Source organism: Leptidea sinapis, chromosome 40, assembly GCF_905404315.1.
Source record: "Leptidea sinapis chromosome 40, ilLepSina1.1, whole genome shotgun sequence".
NCBI lineage: Eukaryota > Metazoa > Arthropoda > Insecta > Lepidoptera > Pieridae > Leptidea > Leptidea sinapis.
The window spans coordinates 8870694-8889208 of record NC_066304.1 but is presented as its reverse complement, the minus strand read 5'-3'; the positions used below and the strand labels follow the sequence as shown (position 1 = coordinate 8889208).

The 18515-nt window shown below is 37.5% G+C and overlaps 1 long non-coding RNA gene across 1 annotated transcript in view; it reads left to right on the top strand.

Annotated features, from left to right (window-relative positions):
- Nucleotides 1-18515, top strand: part of LOC126976359 (uncharacterized) — a 41717-nt gene that overhangs the window by 21659 nt on the left and 1543 nt on the right. Inside the window, exon 3 of the long non-coding RNA XR_007731891.1 lies at nt 6576-6834. This is a non-coding gene — a long non-coding RNA (uncharacterized LOC126976359). The remainder of the gene's footprint in view (nt 1-6575; nt 6835-18515) is intronic.

Here is an 18515-nt window from a genome sequence, read left to right as displayed (position 1 = left end):
TGACATACTTCATCTACCTTATCATCCACTCCTCCTCTTACATTCAACGTAGCAAAGCGGCTCTCCATGGGCCGCTTTTCGCCCCCGCGAGAAACGAGACGTGATGGGTGGCGAACCACATCGCCGCCATTTTGGTGAAATAACCTATTTTATATATCTTCATATAATCAGCAAAGAGAAGAATTGAAGAATGTTTAAATATTGCAATAATGCCATTAATGATAATTAATAGATTAAATAGGAGGGGTCCAAGATGAGATCCTTGAGGAACACCAGAAGTAACAGGTACGAACGTAGAAGAGTAACCTTTAATTGTTAAAGCCTGGCTTCGATCCCTAAGGTATGAAGAGAAGAAAACGGAAGAGGTCGCCATGTATACTGATTCTTCAATTTTACGACTTAAGATTAGATGACAGATTTTATCAAAAGCTTTTGATTAGTGGGTATACACAACATCCTTGAAGCCTTGATCCATTTCGGTAGTTACCTGATAAACAAACTCACATAAGTTTGACTCTACAGATTTATTGCTAATGAAACTATGCTGTTGAGGAATAATAATAGGTCGTAAAATAGGAAAAACACAGTCGAATATATTTTTTTCAAAAAGTTTAGCAATAGTACATAATTTGGGTAATAATAATAATAATAAATAATAAAGCCATTTATTCCATATCTCTAAAAAAAAGTGTACATATACAATATTGTTAGTTTTTTTTTTGTTAGTATTATTTGCTTAATCTAGGTTTTTTTGTATAATTGTTATTTAGTTAAATTTTTAGATATGGATCCCAGATTGGGTAAAGGCCTCCTCCAACTTCATCCACAACTTTCTGTCAAGTGCTTTCTGCATCCAATCTTTTCCTGCTGATTGTGCTATGTCATCAGCCCACCGTTTTATTGGTCTTCCTACATTTCGTTTTCCTGATGTTGGCCCCTTCCAACGTGTAATTTCTCTAGTCCATAATAATTTGGGTATAGGTCTGTAATTTTTTACATTGTGCTTATCACCTGATTTAAAAACTGCTACCACATAACTTTGTTTCCACAGTTGAGGCATAACGCGACTACAAATAGATTTGTGGAATAATAAATAAATAGGAAGAGATAGAGAGGTACGACACATCTTCAAAAAAATAGGAGGCAAGCCATCTGGCCCATATCCCTTATTTATACCAAGTTTACTGAGGTATTTATTTACAATAATAATTGGAGAAAGTGAAACCGATCCTATGCTAACAGAGCTATTCTTACTCGAAGCAATTAAATAATTATTATTGTTGCTTAAGAAACGTGACTCATAAACGGATTTAAAATATTTACTAAAAAGAGAACAAATATAATTTCCGTCACAAGCCGTTATTTCGCTTAGATTTATTATCTCAGGGATATTAAAGGAAGAGTTTTGCGATCCAACAAATGACTAAAAGAATTTGCTACAATTTTTTATTTTGTTTGTAACCTTTTCTCACGATCACGCAACAGACTAAACGTGTCATCATCAGAAATTCTGTTATAAATTTTCCATTTCCTATGATACTTTAATTTTTCATAAATAACTTTTATTATGCATCCAGGGTACCAGCAGGGAAACATATTTGTACTTCTTATAATTTAAACCGGAATAATCTCTGCATTACTTTGTGTGCTGGCCATTAGTACACATATTGAAAGAGTGCTCTCCGTTACGGCTTAACTATTACAGCGAAAACATCTCGCCTTAACCCAGTTAGTGTGAATAGAATAATATTCGTTCATAGTAATTATAAGATAATTCAATAAAACTATGATTATTCATATACATTGACCTGTTGCTGTATTGAACATTTTAGGTACTTAATGTAGATTAAAGAGAGATTGAGATTTTAATATTTCAGAAGCGCAGTGGCCTGAATCTTACTGTCATAATATGATCCCACCAACTTATGCTAACAACAGCTATTTAGTTCAAATATTGCGCGAATTCAGGTCTTTCTCCTGTATGTATCAGTGTAACAATATTTTTAATGCTAATAAACGTATACTAGTTTTTATCCTATGCAGTGAATGTTGCATATAGTATCATCCAGTGATTTTCCCTTAACAAGTGAAGACCCTCACCACAAAGCTCTTCAATTCGAGTTACGGCTGACATACATGCACACTCTGAAACCAGCCCCTTGTAAGGTATACTGTTTTTATAATGCAAACTTCCAGGAAATAAATAATGAGCTTTGTGCCATAGATTGGTGTCATTTTTACTCCTCTGAGTTTAGAAGAGTGTATTCTGGAATTTTATAAAATTTTAAATAATTTAATAAATAAATTTGTTCCACAACGTCCACTACGTTCATCGCACCATAAGCCTCCGTGGTATATGCATCATGATTACATGTTGATCTCTCACTATATATGAACTACTATATAGTGAGAGATCATCATGTAATCATGATGCATCTTTCCTTGTATATGTGAAAAATTATTCAAAATTATTTAAGAAAGTATGTACTATTGCTAAGTCAATGCATATTAGAGAAATAATTAAAAATGCTTCAAATAAAATAAAAATGACTTGGAAAGTTATTAACTGGGAATCTGGAAGAGCGAAAGACTGCAAGTTTGAATATAATCTAATAATAAACAATACAAAAATCCACTCTGAGCAGGAAGTAGCTTCTGCTTTTGAGAATTTTTTTTCTGACATTCCAGTTTCCATCTCAAGCACCCTTGTCTCCTCCACCAGTGTTGCCGAGTCACTTCTTTTGGAAAATGTTAAGGAATGTAAACAAAATTTCAAATTCAGTGTTGTTAGCCCAGCAGAAATAATTAAAACTTTTAGATCCTTAGTAATGAAAAAAACTGCTGATATATGGGGCATATCTGTAAAAATAATAAGTTCTGTTATTGACGTCATAGCACCATATCTAGCACTAGTTTTTAATAGCTGTATTGAACATGGCGTGTTTCCTGACCTTCTGAAGTATAGTAAAATTACACCAATATTTAAGTCGGGACTCACTTCTGACCCGAATAACTATCGCCCTGTTTCGGTGTTGCCGACCCTTAGTAAAATTTTTGAAAAAATTATTTTAAGCCAAATGCTTACTCACTTTAACACTTATAAGTTACTTCATATAAAACAATTTCGCTTTACTAGGGGACACTCGACTACGGATGCAGGTGTTGAACTCATCAGGAATATTTTTGAGGCCTGGGAGGAATCACAGAATGCACTTGGTATCTTCTGTGATTTATCTAAGGCTTTTGATTGTGTTCAACATTCAACGCTGGTCAGGAAACTATGCCACTGTGGTATAAGAGGATCTGCACTCGATCTTCTGATCTCATATTTAAATAATAGGATTCAGAGGGTTGAGGTGAATGACAGGAGATCTCCTGGGACTCCTCTCGGTATGGGGGTACCACAAGGGTCTATTCTTGGACCCTTCCTCTTCCTAATTTATATAAATGATCTACCTAACCTTGTAGAAAAAAAACACAAGGTGGTATTGTTTGCGGATGACACTTCACTTATATTCAAAGTGAAACGAAGCCAAGTTTTATATGACGAAGTAAACAATGCTCTATCTGACATCGTGTACTGGTTTAGCGCCAATAACTTATTGTTAAATAATCATAAAACCAAATATATTAAATTCACCGCACCAAATGTCAAAAATGTAGATGCTAATATTTTATTAAACGGAGAGGTGATAAAACCAGTGGAATCTGCTATATTTCTTGGCATTACTCTTGATTCCAAATTGCAGTGGGGCCCCCATATTGAAGGATTGGCGAATAGGCTTAGTTCTGCAGCATATGCGGTTAAGAAAATCAGACGGTTAACTGACATAGATACGGCGAGAATAGTATACTTTAGTTATTTTCATAGTATTATGTCCTATGGTATATTGTTATGGGGCAGTGCGGCCGATATTAATACTATCTTTGTGCTGCAGAAGAGGGCTATTCGCGCGATTTATAACCTAGGTCCTAAAGAATCATTAAGAGAAAAATTTAAAGAAATAAAATTTTGACTGTTGCTTCTCAATACATTTTTGATAATGTTTTGTATGTTCATAAGCACATTGAGGAATTTTCTAGAAACTGTGACATTCATAATGTTAACACGAGGAACAAACATAAACTTGTTATGCCTACTACTCGGTTGGGTCGAGTTAGTAAGTCTTTTGTTGGGCGATGTATATGCTTCTACAATATCACAATGTTAAATTACAATGATCCCAGAAAATGTACAAAACAAATGTGTTACGAAATTTAAAAGAATTGTTAAAAAACGTTTGTGGAGAAAGGTTATTATAGCATAAACGATTTTCTTAATGACACCACGGACTGGGATTAAAGCGAACACCCTCAGGCTCTTTAATTATTAATGTTTATTGTACGATATTACATTGTCATCCATATTTTATATAAAAAAAAAGCCCGCTGAGTTTCTTGCGCCCATTCTTCTCAGGTCTGAGGCAATCTCTTTTGAATGGGTGGTAGATTTTGACGTTCAATAAGTGATTATAAATCCTATTTTGAATAAAAATATTTGAATTTGAATTTATACTCAACCTCTCAGACGATTGCTAAATACTAAGCAAAAGTATCATAAACTGTGGAAAACGTATAAAATCCATTAGATTTTGAATGCTTTAAGTCAATAAAGTAGTAAGTCAATATGTAAAAGAGCAATACAACTAGAAAAAAGTGTTATGATTCTTACATTAATAATATTGAAGACAAAATTCACAAACAACCTAAGTCCTTTTGGTCCTATATTAAATCAACAATATCAAAAACTGCTTTACCCCCCTTATGTACTATAACGGCAGATTAAGTTCAAATGGTGAACAAATAAGCGACTTCTTTAACGAACAATTTCATTCGGTCTTCGAAAACATAAATTCATTTAACTTGTCTGAAATTCCTTTGGCTAACTATACAATTTTTAATATAAGTTCTATTCATATATCCAACGAAATTGTCTTCAAATATCTTAAATCTGTAAATGTAACCAAGGGTGCTGGCCCGCATGGTATTCATCCAGTATTGATAAGAAACTATGCTACAAACTTACCAATCACCATTTTATTCATGAAATTATTCATTAATAATAATCCTACAAAGAGAATCGTTCTACAGCTGTTGTCTTAGGTGGTTATACATCGCGTTACAAAACTATTCCTTCTGGAGTTCCACAAGGGTCCCATTTGGGACCATTATTATTTATATTATATATTAACGATTAGTCACTATATAAAAAATTCTAACTTACTTTTATATGCTGACGACACAATTTTTTTTACAGTTATTAGAAATGGAGAAGACTGTAATTCTATTCAAGTTGATTTGAGTAGCTTTGAATCTTTTTGTTATAGCAACCATCTTTTTTTGAACTCCGATAAGTGTTTGGTCATCACTTTTAGTAGAAAGCGATTACCAGTAATATTCAATTACAAATTTTGTAATAAAAAATTTGCAGTCATTTTTTTAATTAAGTTAATTCTAGTGAATTACTCAAATGCGTGACTTAGGATTTATCATGGATTCAAAGCGAAATTTTTTGCCTCACATAGATAAAATTTTAAGCAAAGCATACGAACAGTTTTATTTTACGAGTTGGAAAACCATTTAAAAGGCCTTCCACGTATAAAATCTTATATAATAATTTCGTTCGGAGTCACATCGAGTATGCTTCCAAAGACTCCAAAATAAATTTGTAAAGTCACTAGAATAATATAATAGTAATTCTAGGTACTCCAGCTACGCTGAATCATGTAATGTTGATGCAATGCTACTTTAATAAAATCGTTAATAACAACATTGATGCTCCTTTATTACTACATGCACTTAGTTTTCAAGCCCCCAAAAGAAACATACGTTCTTGTCGAAGTCAACCCTTGTTCGTAGTCAATAAAAGTAGGACATGCTATGCTGGAAATAGTTATATAAGGCGGACATGTCGACTTATTAATGGAAAACTTGCTGATTTATATATTTTTAAAGAAACCTTGTCCATTTTTAAAAAGAATGTTCTGACTGTGCTAAGAAAAAGTGAGATTTGAACGATTATAACTACTTAACATTAACATTTTTATTATTTAGTAAATAAGTTATTTAGTAAATCTTAGTTAATTATTAACATTTTTTTTACTAGTACCTCTTTTTATTTTTATTTTGTATAATTTATTTTTCTCTGCTGTACTTTAGTCTTAATTGTCATAAATTAGGCCTAATAATAATAATAAGTAGGCCTAATTTAGTACTTACATCTATTTGTAAACTTGAATATGTATGTGACTGTTTGTTTCTAAATATATAAATAAATAAATCAGGTTTTCTTAAAAAAAAACTCTTAAGTTCCGGCGCCGCGCCCATGTCTAGTGGTTTTTAGGTAAATAGCATTTTACTGGATTACACGTCGCATGTGGCGAGCTAATATTTGTCACTTTGTAAATTAAACATTGCCGTGAATATAAGACCATTCACTAGTAAATTGCAGATTGTGTTCATCTCCCCGAGCCAGCACCTAATGTTAAGATCCATTACTATTTAGGTACTATAAAACAATGGCCATGTTCGAACAGAATGAAGAAGAAGCGGAGCGTCGCCGGGCGGCGGTCGCGGGCGCGGCCGTGCGGCTCGTGGTGACGGAGGCGGCGGGCGGCGGCGTGGTGGAGTGGGCCGCGCGGCGCCGCTACGAGCCCGTGGCGCTGGGCACGCCCGCCGCCGACGACGACGACGAGCCGCGCGGCCTGCCGCGAGTGCGGGACGCTCTTCACGCGCACACGTGGCGCGGCCTTGTGCGCCGGGACGAGCCCTCCGCGTGCTCCGCGCCGCTTGCAGGTACTATTTTTTTTTGTATGGAATAGGAGGACAAACGAGCGTACGGGTCACCTGTTGTTAAGTGATCACCGCCGCCCACAATCTCTTGCAACACCAGAGGAATCACAGGAGCATTCCCGGCCTTTAAGGAAGGTGTACGCGCTTTTCTTGAAGGTACCCATGTCGTATCGTCCCGGAAACACCGCACAAGGAAGCTCATTCCACAGCTTCGTAGTCCGAGGAAGAAAGCTCCTTGAAAACCGCACTGTGGAGGACCGCCACACATCCAGATGGTGGGGATGATATCGTAACTTGTGGCGTGTCGTGCGAAGGTGGAATTCAGCGGCAGGAATCAGGTTAAACAGCTCTTCGGAACACTCCCCGTGATAAATGCGCATAGAAGACACACAATGAAGCGACGTCTCTACGCAACGCCAAGTGATCCAGCCGTTCACAGAGCACTGGGACCCCGACAATTCGAGCTGCTCTGCGTTGCACGCGGTCCAATGGATCGAGCTGATACTGGGGTGCGCCAGACCAGAGATGACAAACTTGAGTCTTTTGGGGGTTAAATTGGACAAGGTTCAATTTACCCCATTTCGCGACCTTCTCAAGAGAGGACTCGATAGAAGACACAAGTTTCTCCCGGCACTGGTCGACGATTTCCTGAGAGAGACCTGCATGGCCCGTGTATACGGCAACACCAGTGCTTTCATCCGCATAGCAATGAATGTTGGAGGTGTCCAACATATCATTGATATGCAGAAGAGACAGCGTGGGAGACAGCACACAGCCTTGGGGCACTCCAGCATTCACGGGCTTCGGGTTCGAGCAATATCCGTCGACAACGACCTGTATGCTGCGCCCAGTGAGGAAACTGGAGGTCCACTTGCACAAGCTCTCGGGAAGCCCAAATGGTGGAAGTTTGGAGAGGAGCGCCTTGTGCCATACACGATCAAAGGCCTTCGCTATATCCAGGCTAACTGCCAGGCCTTCCCCCTTGCTTTCAATAGCCGCAGCCCATCTATGTGTTAGGTATACCAGAAGATCACCTGCCGACTGACCATGGCGAAACCCGTATTGTCGGTCGTTGATCAACTGGTGACCCTCTAGGTATACCAAGAGCTGACGGCTAATTATGCTCTTCATGATTTTGGAGAGCAGGGAGGTAATAGCAATGGGCTTATTTTGCCGGATCCGAACTGTCTCCTTTTTTTTGGATCGGATGGACAAAGGCTGACTTCCATGAGTCAGGGACTACGCCTTTAGAATAAGAGTGCCGGAATAAACGCGTTAGCACCAGCGTCAACTCAGGGGCACACGTTCTAAGCACGATTGGAGAAATGCCATCCGGCCCTCTCGACTTCCTGACGTCCAACAAAAACAGAGCTCGCCTAACAGTTTTCTGTCTGAACTGTACTTCAGGCATAGAGCTCTGACACCGCGGGATGGTCGGCGGTGTTTTTCCGTTGTCGTCAAGAGTCGAGTTGGAGGCGAAAAGAGTGCACAAGAGATCGGCTTTCTCTTTTGTCGCATGGGCCAGGGTGTCATTCCTCATGTGCAACGGCGGCATGGACGGCTGGCTGAAGTTACCAAGAGCAGCTTTCCACAAAGACCAGAACTTGCGTGTTCCGGTCGGGTAACTGGAAAGCTGCTCGCCGATTTTGACGACGTGTTTTGACTCTGCACGGGCGATTTGCCGCTTAAAAAATCTGGAAGCACGGTTGTATTTCCTCTTTAGAACTATGCAGTTCGGATCCTTTGTGCCCAGCACCGCAACCCAAGCTCGATACGCCTGATTTTTGCAGTCAGATGCTGCTTTAACTGACGCATCGAACCAGGTCTGTGATCTGCCACCGATGGGTACTACAGAGTTAGGTATAAAAATATCCATACCCTGTAGTATCACATCGGCTACTGCAACGGCGCAGGCACTAGGATCATCCGAAGGGAAACAAACTCTGCCCCAAGGGTAGGATGCAAAAAAGGAACGCATCCTATCCCAATCTGCTGACTTGTAGTGCCATACGCGGCGGGTGGCTGGTGGTCTGCGACGTTGGCGTCGGATAGGCGCTACACTACTGACCAGGCAATGGTCGGACGTTCCGAGAGGGGCGTCGACAAACTAACAAAGAAACACAAATAATTTATTTCGCAGTTTACTTAACCTTAACAATTCGCCGCAGGTCTTCCGCTGCACCCGGTTGGTGTTGCAGGTTTTTTAGCCTAAAGAGTACTAAAATATGCAGGAATGTTATTCGTATTGGTTCGTATGCCTCTTATATTTTGGTAATATATTTTAAGACAATCGAATTTAATAGATATATATAGTTCTAAAACATTCGTGGTAATGAAGTAAGATGTCCTTATGCTAACATTTTAAGACTTCCAATGTCTCTTATTATAATTGCTGGAGTTGATTCATCTTTGCGTACGAAAATGCGACCGTTTCGTCCCCAGACAAATTTATATTTTGTTTCCTTACATTTTTTCGAGTAGCAGCATGAAGCTTCTTATGCAGGTGTAAGATGCTCGGCAACTAAGACACAGGAGCTTTCTTAGCACCAATTCCGAAGTGCGCGGGGTCTTGAACTATCATTTGAGAGTTTAGCCACTCGTGTAACGTGAAGAATATCTTCTTCATTAATTTGGTTGTTCACGGCATTAGAGACCTGAACCAACGTTGTCACAAAATTTTCCGATCTGTGTTCTGGTATACCATCAATTTCGATATTATTTTCTCAGACAAATCCTTTAATGTGAGTTGTAATGTCTCGTTGTCACCGTTCAACTTGGTAATAAGATCGGATTTTTCATCAAATATAGACTTAAGGTCATCATATTGCTTACTGATAAAATTTATCGTTTGTTTGTATTCGGTCATTTGTTGTTTTATGGCTTTCCGTCCGTCAGTGATTCTCTTGCCGTGATTCTCTTGCAGTGATTAAATCGCTAAAAGAAATACATAAATATCAAAAATACAAAACGTACAATAATAAATCTGATCAATTAACCTAACTACCCAATAAACGTTGTTTTGAGAATTATATAGCAAGTGTCGAAAGGTCTATCGAAACAGATTCTAAGTATTTTTGGTCTTACATAAAATCGCGAACCAAATCTCACAGCATTCCCAGCTGAGCGCATTATCTTGGAAGTGTTGTTGACACAGGTGACTATATTTGCAAGTGTATTTTCCAATTATTTTCACTCAACATTCCTCACCCCTAGTGACATTGACTCATCATCTCGTAAAAGACTTAATTTAATTAATTAAGACGTTAATTTATACCTCTCACTCAGGTGTTGTTTCTTATACCCACATAGACAAAAATTTAGTTGCTAAATTACTATCAAAACTTGCACCGGTAAAACAGCCGGATTGACCATATTATACCCAGATTTATTTTAAATTGTGCTATAACGATTGCAATTCCCATCGCACTTCTCTATAGAAAATCTCTTACTGAATATACATTTCCTCAAATTTGGAAATCAGAATTGGACCAGTACACAAAAAACTGATGTATTAAACTACAGACCCATATCTAAGCTATGCTTAATAGCCAAATTTTATGAAAAGATAACACATACCCAGGTTTACGACTCAAGGCAATTTTTTTTTTATTTATTTATTTATTTATTAAGGACAATCAACGGGTTACAATTAATCATAATTAACCTAAACAAAATGAGGTACTTACATATTAATTGTTAAATTGTAGACCCACTTAGAGATTGCCACAGCTTGCGAAAGAGATACTAGTTAGAAGCAGAAGAAACGAAAAAGAAGAGGTACAAGATATTATAAGATCCAACAAGCTGTAACAGTCAACTAGCTGGTTCTAGTACAATGAACAAATAACACAAATTAGAGCTAAGATAAAAATAAAATCAAAAAAATCTAATAATACAATTTTCAAAATCTAGTACAATGAACAGATAATACACAATTAGAGCTTTTGAACAATTGAACATAATTTTAATCAACTATGTAAATGGGCAGACGATTTAGGTTTGACAATAAACACTCAAAAAACCAAGTTTATACACATCCACTCGTCGCACAACAAGGCAGACATCACACCAACTATCGTGGCCCACAACCACTCTTGCTTACACTCCTCCTGCAGTTCAAATTGAATATGTGACAAAATTGAACAAGTGCAATCTCAAATGTACGTAGGCCTAATAATCGATGACAGATTTACTTGGGGTCCACATATAGCGCATGTTTGCTCAAAACTAAGATCAATCTTGAGCAAACTAAGCATACTCAAATTCAAATTACCATATGAGACATTACGACTCCTGTACATGGCCCTAGCTGACTCTGTCATCGCTTATGGTATTAGTAGTTATGGCAGGTCCTGCAAAACAAATCTGAAAGATATTTATAAACTGTACCAAAACAAGTACTAAATAAAAATAAGGATAATTATGATCAGCTGTTTGGACATTGTTGTGTCATGAATGTTTATGATAAAGCTAAATTTTCTATTTTAACCGAAATTAATAATCCCACCCTGTTAATCGAAAAAAATAGACCCTTTGGTTTACGACAACTTGATATAAACCACAAATACATTTTACCAAAAATTAAGAATAAATATGGTAAGAGAACGGTCAATTACGTAATACCAGAATACATTAACGAACTGCCCAAAGAGCTGCAAGAAATGTACATAAATACCACGAAAATCAAAACTCGCTTTAAAAGATACTTCCTGAAAAAAGAATAGAATTTGGAAAAAAAGAATTGAATGGCTAGGTACCCAGATAAACCGGTGAGGTTTTCGTGGTACTTATTTTATAAAAATATATGTATTTGTTCTGTATTGGCCAATAAAAAAAAAAGGCTAACTTAAAAATAAAATCACTATACTAATAAAATATTATACTAAACCATTTCGTCACTATATTGTGAATGAAAGTGGTCCGTTATCTTTTTTTTAAATTTAGGAAAACTATCACCTACTATATCAATGTCGAGAACTTTATTTATGCTATTATATAAAGTTAACATCCTATTGATAGGTGCTGAGAGCCCTAGGTTAGTTTTTGAGACGCCAGCTTTGAAAGGCATATAGTTTATAACATGACTATACGGTCGTGGAATCCTTACAGATATTTTATAAAGTAAGTCAGACGCATCTAAGCCTTGATTGAGAAGTCTATGTAAAAAACATAGGTCTAATAGTTTTCTACGGTCTGAGAGAGTCAATAAGTTATAGTGTCGGAGTCTGGAATAGTACCTAGAATTTATATTACATAACTTATCGCCAAAACTTACATAGTGCAGAAAGCGCTTTTGGATTCGTTCAATTCTTATAGAATGTGTATTATAGTGAGGATTCCAGGCAACTGAAGCATACTCAAGAATACTCCTGGTAAGAGCGTTAAACATCAATAATTTAGTGTTTGAATTCCGAAAGCCTTTGGAGCTACGCTTAATGAACCCAGTGATCTTTGATGGTTTCTTGCATATGTTATCGATATGAGCAATAAAGCATAGTTTATGATCCATAACGATACCTAAGTCTCTAATTTAATTTACATTTTGAACATCATGGCCATTTATACTATATACGATTTGAATCGGATGAACTTTTCTATGAAACGAAATACGATAGCATTTATTATGATTCATTACCATTTTATTAGCAATACACCAGCGACTTAAACAATTAAGATCATCCTGCAACAAGCAGGAGTCCTCTACAGAGTTTATCGCACTAAACGCTTTCAAGTCATCGGCGTAAAGCAAAATTTCTGAGTTGACAAAGCAGTTTACAAATGTCATTGATAAATATGTCAAAAAGCACCGGACCAAGAATGGATCCCTGGGGCACTCCAGAGCGCGCCGTGTAAGAAATAGAAGATTCGAAACCACCCAAAACTACTGTCATATGTCTGTCTCTTAGGTAAGAGGCAAACCAGTTAACAATATTTCCGACGAAACCGTAATACTTTAGCTTGTCAATAAGAATGTTATGGTCGACTAGGTCGAACGCTTTAGAGAAATCCGTATACAGCCCATCTACTTGTATATTTCTATCAACTTGAGATTATAAATTTTCAACATAAGTGACTAGATTCGACGAAGTGGATCTTTTTTTATAGAAGCCATGCTGCCTCATGGTTAAAATAGACTTCATATGCCAGTTAATATGAGGGCAAACAAGTGACTCGAATATTTTAGCCAGTATAGCTTAGAAATTGGTCGATATTTTGTGACATCCCTTCTATCACCATCTTTAAAAACAGGTACGATAAGACCAATTTTCCATATCGTAGGGAAAACCCCCTCAAATAGCGATCTATTAAATATGATAGTAAGGGGAAACGCTAGACTCTTAGCACAGTTTTTGATAAAAATTGGTGGAACTTGATCTGCTCCGGCACCTTTATTTATGTCAATATTTAAGAGGTTTTTTTTAACATCTTCAACAGAGAAAGTTAAATTATCCACAACAGCAACGTTGTTAAAATTATGCATGCTGTCTGATATCTGGTCAGAAGAGGATGAAACATCTGAAATAGACATGTCATATACACTGGAGAAATGAGTCACAAATTGATCGCATATACTAACACCATCCGTAAAAGTTTGATTATTGTAAACCATAGATGCAGGAAATTCACACTTATTATTACGTCGTTGCTTCAGGTAGGTCCAGAAATATTTAGTGTTTGACTTTATACTAGCTTCTACTCTGTCGGTATAACTTTTATAGCAAGAATTTATAAGTATTTCACACCTAAATCTCAGCAACTTGAACTCGATTTCATCAAGCGGATTACCAAATTTTTTAAATCGAATTCTGTATTTCTCTTTTTCCTTGACTCGTTTGATTACCTTTCTAGTGTACCAATGTGGATATTGATTATAGATATTGATAGGTTTTAATGGTGTACGTGTTTTAATAATATCCTTAATTACAGAATAGAAACATGACACCATCTCTTGCACCTCTTTGAGGTGACCAACTCCTCGACACCCAAGTCTACGGAGATTTCTAATGGGGGATGGTATCTGTCCAACTTACTTAAACAACCGAACAATTGATAACTTGCGTATTACCGACATTGCTAAGAACTAGGTCTAAGGTTTTATTAAAGGAGTTACGAACACCGTTGTGTTGCAACAAGTTGCTCTCGGACATGAAATCTATGAGACATGTACCTATAGGAGAGTTATAGTTCTCAGGCAATAAATTGCCCTGGGATGGTTGCCAGTTTAGCGCAGGTAATATACCTGTCGCCAAGAGTTAAAGTATGCTCTTGTTCTAGCATTGCAGCAGATGCTTGATCATTGAAACTCTCTAGTACATCAAATCTGATTGGAGACGGCAAATACATGGTACATACTGATAGGGTTTGAGTTACAGATCCAGATTTATATACTATATTAATCCAAAGACATTCAGAAGTACCTTCCCACTCAAACATTCTATAACATTTATATTTTTTCCGCACAGCAATCATAACACCACCTCCGTCATGTTTATAGTTGGACTCAGTCGTTTCTCGATCCCGGCGGAATAGATGATACCTTTCGTCAATAATTTCATTATCGTATATATTAGAATTTAACCAGGTCTCTGTAAAAGCTATTACATCATAATCTGAGTTTAAGATTGAAAAATGAACATCATCATATTTTGTCTTTATACCTCGTACATTTTGGTAATAAATTCGTAACGACGACATTTTAAAAGTTAAATACCAGTAAACAAGCAATAAAAAAATATATATAATATCACCGAATATGACTAAACTATACTAATTTACGAAAAATGTCTGAGTTTTTTATATATACAACATCACTTGATATATTTTTCCTCATGAAGATATTTCCATTCCGCGACCATACAAATTGCCACTGTTTTCCTTTTTAGACTTTCTGGCCTGAGCATGCAAAGCTTTTGCCTCAGGGCTTAGATGTTCCATGATAAAAACTCCCTGCTTTTCGCCTGCGAGTCCAAGGTGCGATGTATTAGGTCTATCATCCTTAGTTTTATTTTTGTTAAACTTTGTTATGCTAGCGTAAAACTGGTCTCTAATGATTGGACTGAAAAATTTCACCAAAATAGTTCTAGGACGAGGGGAATCTTTATTGAGCTTTGCTATCCGCGTACATTTCAAAATGTGACCTTCTTTGATTGGGTTCCCCGCTGTTTTGCCGATCTGCTCGACCATATTTAACAAGTTTTCACTCCTATGTTCAGGTACGCAGTGTATCTCCAGATTACACGCTCTAGACTCTCTTTTGAAAAGGTACAGCCTGCCTTTAAGATTCCTCACGTCAGTACGCAGTTCTTCGTTTACGTTGCAAAGCGAGCCTTTTATTAATTCCCTAGACTCAAGGGTAGAATTGCAAGCAACACAGATATATGGCATGTTGCTGTTGAGCACAAGCAATAATAAACTCTTAAGCGTTAATGAGTGCTTTTTTAAGCCACTAAAACTTTATGGCACTTTAAATATAATATTATAGATAAATAGTATAATGAATTAGAAAAAGGTCAGTCGTCTTACTTGGTTGAATACTCTATGGTAATTTTATGTCAACTAAATCCAAGATGCTGTCCGGTGTAATATTGGTGACAGCTGACAGGTTTTCCACCTCGTGTTCTTTAATTTCGTGCGAGTAATACTTTATCTTCTGTTATCTTCGGCATCCACAGTCCGATTTCGATCATTTTTGCGTCAGAAGAAAGAACTCGACGACTGCTAGAGGATGTGACAAAGATTTTTTCTGTTTTTATTACAACACTTCTGTAAAATGGTCTGGAAGTTTAGCTCTCGTACTTCTGGAGTGAACGAACCGATTGTTTTGCTAACACTAGTGCAGGTATTAGGCACTAAACTTTAACTGTGTCGATTTTTAGCACAAAATATTCACTTTTAACTACTTTTGTAATCTTTTTTGTCCAAACGATATGTATAATACGTCTTTCTGCTAAGATGACGTAACCAACTGAGCAATCTACTGTACCCAGCCTAATCTTGCTCCAAATGTTTTGAGTTTTCTTTAGTGTTAATTCCGCCAATATGTATTGGATTATATAATTATGGATTTCCGCAAAGTAACGCCTACTTCAATAAATTTTCCTAATCATGCTCGGTAAATCGCAGCCAGGTAGAACATGAGACTATTTTTTCGAAAATTCAACTTTTTGGCATTGTTAGGGATTCGCATCGGTGGTTTGCATCTTATATTGACCGAAAGTCACAAACTGTGGTGATCAGTAATTATATCTCGAGCTGGATAACCATTACCAATGGGGTTCCACAGGGATCATTCCTCGGTCCTTTATTATTCAACATGTTTATAAATGATATTTACACCTGGTTTCTTAACACTCGCTTGCTCTGTTTTGCTGATGATATGAAGATATTTAATACCATTGAGACTCTTAATGATGTTGAGAACCTTCAAGCTAACCTAGCTCAACTTGAAAACTTTCTGCCTAGCGTTATGTGGTTACTTTCACACGTAAATGTAAAATTATATCATCAGCTTATAAATTAAAAAGTCAAATACAAAAAATATTGTCGTGCGTGATCTAGTAGTTTTATATGATTCTAAACTGTTATTGTTTTATATATTGATTTAAATTCTATCTTTGCAAACAATTTCATATATTATCTCTCTCTTATACATACACCAGTTAAATCCAAATACAGGCAAATTTGTGGGGCACAAAAGTGAGCAGTATTTTTTTATAAAATGGATAAGCGAGTAGGCTTAGACCTATTCTGCACAAGCGTAGCATCGGCCAGGCAGTTGTTGAATAACGAATTCTTTGACTAAATTGTTAGAGCATGTCGCGTATTTTAAAAGATGACTTAGGACTTGCTGTCTATAAGAGACGTATTGGTCATTTCTTAACTTATAATTTTAAAAAGAATAGGGTGGTAAAATCGAAACAACTACTGAACCAGTACGTAAAGGGAGGTCATAGAAAATTTTTGTTTACGGATGAGAATTTTTTTACAATTGACCAACATTTTAACAAACAAAATTACCGATTTTATGCTGAAAGCTCTAAGGAAGCTTCTCAATTAGTCGAAGAGTGCAACGTGGGCACTATCAGACTTCAGTGATTGCTTGGTGGGGAATAAGCTATGAAGAAGTGACTGAGCCCAGGGGCGTAGCTATCGCCGTATCTATTATACAGGTCCCCCGGATCAAGGGGGCCCCCGACGAGGGCCTTTACTACATTAAAGGGCCTGACTTGGTGCCTCCCTCGTTCCGAAGGTAAGCTACCACTGTTTTGTTGTCGCACTGTATGAGAACTGTCGACTTGATCAGGGTAGCACCTATCTTTTCTAGAACTTTCAGTATCGTTTTTGGTTGTGTAGGCCCTTTTCTTGTTTTGTCCATAGTCCCGACAATGTGGAACTGTCGAGATGAGCTCCCCTCGCTAAGTCTGATGCGTCTGTCGTCAGAAAATGCGAGGGGCCTGGAAAGTGAATCGGGGAAGTCCGATGATAGTTCAGGAGCCACCAATTTAAGTCCTCCGTTACATGTATCGGTAGAACATAGGCTTTGGAAGAGTCTTCTCTTAGAATATTGTTTAGAAAGCTCGCAAAATTCAAAATCCCCACGCGACTTTGTAAATCTCTTAAAATTGTCAAGCCCTCTCGTAAAAATCCTAGTGTTTTCACTTTTAAATTGAGACGTTTTTCGGGTGGAAGCGGAACGTGTTCCATAGAATTCCCAAAAATACTAAGCTTTTGCACGGTAAGGTAATCGATTTTTTGCGATTTATAAGTAATCCTAAATAGTGTAGACGGTCTAGTACTTTTTGGGTATGGGCTTGAAGAGTCTGATAATTTTGGTGAGCGATCAAAAAGTCGTCCAGATAGACTAGTATTCGAATGCCTTCCCCTCTGAGTGTTTGTGCAACCCAGTTGGTCAAAGTCGCGAATACCTTTGGCGCTGTGCTGAGGCCAAACGGGAGGCAGGTCATTTGTAGCAGCCTCCCCTGGTAGATTAGTCTTAACAACCGTCTGTGTGCCTGGAAAATCAGCAGATGTCGGCCTTTCAATTCAAATTTCTGAAGCCAATCTCCTGGTTGGAGAAAGTCTGGGACCCGAAAAATGTTTATAAGTTTGAATGGTTCTTGTGAGAACAAACTCGTTTAGGTTTTTGAAGTTGAAGATAAGCCTACTGCTGCCGTCGCCTTTGGGTACTAAAAACATTGTTGATAGAAAACTTGGAGAGTGTGGAGCAACCTCTAAAACACCCTGCGTTATCATTTGTGAAATGACACTTGACATGACCTTGGATTCCTTTGTTTGGTATTGATTTTGTACAATTGGCATAACAAGGGGTTTTTTGTGAAACGGTATGCGATACCCCTTTATTATATGAAAAAGCACAGTTGGCGCCCCAAGTTTCATCCAACGTTTGTCATAATTTGCCAGTTGGCCGGCTTTGAAGCAGTCAGAATCTTCCCTTTCTACCACCTGCACGGTAATCGTTGGCTGCTGGGCGTCTTCGGGTAGTTCTTAACGGCTCAGCTCTGTTTTCTCGTTGGTTAGCACCTCGTGAACGAAAAAGCCCACGCGCATGGTGAATGGACCCACGTGCGCTATTATTATAATTATTAGCCATTCCCTGCGGGGGACGATTATGGTTATAGACCTGGGTCGGTCGGTTGTGTGAACAGCCCTGCGAGGGCTGATTG